Source organism: Lampetra planeri, unplaced genomic scaffold (genome assembly GCF_965212315.1).
Source record: "Lampetra planeri unplaced genomic scaffold, kcLamPlan1.2.h2 scaffold_194, whole genome shotgun sequence".
Classification (NCBI taxonomy): domain Eukaryota; kingdom Metazoa; phylum Chordata; class Hyperoartia; order Petromyzontiformes; family Petromyzontidae; genus Lampetra; species Lampetra planeri.
In genome coordinates this window covers 45616-50000 of record NW_027614691.1, presented here as the reverse complement: position 1 = coordinate 50000, position 4385 = coordinate 45616, and positions in this window count along the sequence as shown.

Sequence of the window (4385 nt, the reverse complement as noted above, 5' to 3'; positions counted from 1 at the left end):
GAGCTCGGGCCTGAGAGTGCAGTCTGCTCCGCTCCAGACTGAAAGCAGAGCTCCTTCTGTGTCTGCTGGCGGGCTGAGAGTGCATGAAACCTGCATAACTTGTGCTCTTTCTCCTTCCTGGAGGTGAGCTGGAGCCTGAGAGTGCAGTGAGGCTGTGTGAGCAGTCTGCTGTGCTCCTGAATGAAAGCAGAGTTCCTTCTGTGTCTGCTGGCGGGCTGAGGGTGCATGAAACCTGTATAACTTCTGCTCTGCTCCTTCCTGGAGGTGAGCTGGAGCCTGACAGTGCAGTGCACGGTACCTGGATAACTTGTGCTCTGCTCCGGCCTGTGAGTGCAGGGAGGCTGTGTGTGTGTGCGTGCAGTCTTCTCTGCTCCAGACTGAAAGGAGAGCTCCTTCTGTGTCTGCTGGCGGGCTGAGAGTGCATGAAACCTGCATAACTTGTGCTCTTTCTCCTTCCTGGAGGTGAGCTCGGGCCTGAGAGTGCAGTCTGCTCCGCTCCAGACTGAAAGCAGAGCTCCTTCTGTGTCTGCTGGCGGGCTGAGAGTGCATGAAACCTGCATAACTTGTGCTCTTTCTCCTTCCTGGAGGTGAGCTCGGGCCTGAGAGTGCAGTGCACGGTACCTGCATAACTTGTGTGCTGTGCCCCGGGCTGAGTGTGCATGATACCTGGACAACTTGTGCTGTCCTCCGGCCTGTGAGTGCAGGGAGGCTGTTTGGTGCAGTCTGCTGAGCTCCTGCCTGAAGGTGAGCTGGAGCCTGACAGTGCAGTGCACGGTACCTGGATAACTTGTGCTCTGCTCCGGCCTGTGAGTGCAGGGAGGCTGTGTGTGTGTGCGTGCAGTCTTCTCTGCTCCAGACTGAAAGGAGAGCTCCTTCTGTGTCTGCTGGCGGGCTGAGAGTGCATGAAACCTGTATAACTTCTGCCCTGCTCCTTCCTGGAGGTGAGCTGCAGCCCTAGAGTGCAGGGAGGATGTGTGTGTGCGTGTGTGCAGTCTTCTCTGCTCCAGACTGAAAGCAGAGCGCCTTCTGTGTCTGCTGGCGGGCTGAGAGTGCATGAAACCTGCATAACTTGTGCTCTTTCTCCTTCCTGGAGGTGAGCTGGAGCCTGGGAGTGCACGTGAGGCTGTGCACCTGGATGAGAGCGCAGGGAGAGAGAGAGAGAGAGAGAGAGAGAAGAGAGAGAGAGAGAGAGAGAGAGAGAGAGAGAGAGAGAGAGAGAGAGAGAGAGAGAGAGAGAGAGAGACACTGTGTGTGTGTGTGTGTGTGTGTGTGTGTGTGTGTGTGTGTGTGTGTGTGTGTGTGTGTGTGTGCACACGCGCACTTGTGTGTGAGTGAGTGCGTGTGTATGTATGTGTGTCTGTGTGTGTGAGAGGGAGAGATACACAGACAGAGACATTGTGTGTGTCTGTGTGCGTCTGTGTGTGCCTGTGTGTGTCTGTCTGTGTGTGTCAGGGTACTGCATTTGTGACAATGTGGTCAGTAAACAGTAGCCGGTGTACCAGGGGCGTGAAACTGCGGCCGGGGTACCAGGGGCACGAAGCTGCTGCCGGGGTACCACGGGCCGCAAAGCTCGAGCCGGTGTACCAGGGGCGCGAGGCGAAAAAAAATGGCAAAGTACAAACAGGGGGCCGAGAAACACACTTCTCTCAGCGCCTGTCAGCCCGATTTCAGAAACCTGGGTTTTAAGAGGCTGCGAGCTCCAGGCAGAGGACGGCGGCGCTCCTCTCAGCCCTGCCCGGGATCAGGCACTGTTCTGGGACTGACGTGGTGCGCTGCAGCCTGTGTGTGTCCCGGTTCTCCTGTGAGAAGAAAAAAAATTGCAAAGTACAAACAGGGGACAGAGATCTCTGTCCCCTGCTTTCGCCAAACACACTTCTCTCAGGCCGTTCCAGCCCGATTTCAGAAACCCGGGTTTTAAGAGGCTGCGAGCTCCAGGCAGAGGACGGCGGCGCTCCTCTCAGCCCTGCCCGGGATCAGGCACTGTTCTGGGACTGACGTGGTGCGCTGCAGCCTGTGTGAGTCCCGGTTCTCCTGTGAGAAGAAAAAAAATTGCAAAGTACAAACAGGGGACAGAGATCTCTGTCCCCTGCTTTCGCCAAACACACTTCTCTCAGGCCGTTCCAGCCCGATTTCAGAAACCCGGGTTTTAAGAGGCTGCGAGCTCCAGGCAGAGGACGGCGGCGCTCCTCTCAGCCCTGCCCGGGATCAGGCACTGTTCTGGGACTGACGTGGTGCGCTGCAGCCTGTGTGTGTCCCGGTTCTCCAGTGAGAAGAAAAACATGGCAAAGTACAAACAGGGGACAGAGATCTCTGTCCCCTGCTTTCGCCAAACACACTTCTCTCAGCGCCTGTCAGCCCGATTTCAGAAACCTGGGTTTTAAGAGGCTGTGAGCTCCAGGCAGAGGACGGCGGCGCTCCTCTCAGCCCTGCCCGGGATCAGGCACTGTTCTGGGACTGACGTGGTGCGCTGCAGCCTGTGTGTGTCCCGGTTCTCCTGTGAGAAGAAAAAAAAAATTGCAAAGTACAAACAGGGGACAGAGATCTCTGTCCCCTGCTTTCGCCAAACACACTTCTCTCAGGCCGTTCCAGCCCGATTTCAGAAACCCGGGTTTTAAGAGGCTGCGAGCTCCAGGCAGAGGACGGCGGCGCTCCTCTCAGCCCTGCCCGGGATCAGGCACTGTTCTGGGACTGACGTGGTGCGCTGCAGCCTGTGTGAGTCCCGGTTCTCCTGTGAGAAGAAAAAAAATTGCAAAGTACAAACAGGGGACAGAGATCTCTGTCCCCTGCTTTCGCCAAACACACTTCTCTCAGACCGTTCCAGCCCGATTTCAGAAACCCGGGTTTTAAGAGGCTGCGAGCTCCAGGCAGAGGACGGCGGCGCTCCTCTCAGCCCTGCCCGGGATCAGGCACTGTTCTGGGACTGACGTGGTGCGCTGCAGCCTGTGTGTGTCCCGGTTCTCCAGTGAGAAGAAAAACATGGCAAAGTACAAACAGGGGACAGAGATCTCTGTCCCCTGCTTTCGCCAAACACACTTCTCTCAGCGCCTGTCAGCCCGATTTCAGAAACCTGGGTTTTAAGAGGCTGTGAGCTCCAGGCAGAGGACGGCGGCGCTCCTCTCAGCCCTGCCCGGGATCAGGCACTGTTCTGGGACTGACGTGGTGCGCTGCAGCCTGTGTGTGTCCCGGTTCTCCTGTGAGAAGAAAAAAAATTGCAAAGTACAAACAGGGGACAGAGATCTCTGTCCCCTGCTTTCGCCAAACACACTTCTCTCAGGCCGTTCCAGCCCGATTTCAGAAACCTGGGTTTTAAGAGGCTGCGAGCTCCAGGCAGAGGACGGCGGCGCTCCTCTCAGCCCTGCCCGGGATCAGGCACTGTTCTGGGACTGACGTGGTGCGCAGCAGCCTGTGTGTGTCCCGGTTCTCCTGTGAGAGGAAAAAAAAAGGCAAAGTACAAACAGGGGGTAGAGAACTGGTTTCCCTGCTTTCGCCATATCGACTTCGTTCAGGCCGTTCCAGCCCGATTTCAGAAACCCGGGTTTTAAGAGGCTGTGAGCTCCAGGCAGAGGACGGCGGCGCTCCTCTCAGCCCTGCCCGGGATCAGGCACTGTTCTGGGACTGACGTGGTGCTGTGCAGCCTGTGTGTGTCCCGGTTCTCCTGTGAGAGGAAAAAAAAGGCAAAGTACAAACAGGGGGTAGAGAACTGGTTTCCCTGCTTTCGCCATATCGACTTCGTTCAGGCCGTTCCAGCCCGATTTCAGAAACCCGGGTTTTAAGAGGCTGTGAGCTCCAGGCAGAGGACGGCGGCGCTCCTCTCAGCCCTGCCCGGGATCAGGCACTGTTCTGGGATTGACGTGGTGCTGTGCAGCCTGTGTGTGTCCCGGTTCTCCTGTGAGAGGAAAAAAAGGCAAAGTACAAACAGGGGGCAGAGAACTGGTTTCCCTGCTTTCGCCATATCGACTTCGTTCAGGCCGTTCCAGCCCGATTTCAGAAACCCGGGTTTTAAGAGGCTGTGAGCTCCAGGCAGAGGACGGCGGCGCTCCTCTCAGCCCTGCCCGGGATCAGGCACTGTTCTGGGACTGACGTGGTGCGCAGCAGCCTGTGTGTGTCCCGGTTCTCCTGTGAGAGGAAAAAAAAAGGCAAAGTACAAACAGGGGGTAGAGAACTGGTTTCCCTGCTTTCGCCATATCGACTTCGTTCAGGCCGTTCCAGCCCGATTTCAGAAACCCGGGTTTTAAGAGGCTGTGAGCTCCAGGCAGAGGACGGCGGCGCTCCTCTCAGCCCTGCCCGGGATCAGGCACTGTTCTGGGACTGACGTGGTGCTGTGCAGCCTGTGTGTGTCCCGGTTCTCCTGTGAGAGGAAAAAAAAGGCAAAGTACAAACAGGGG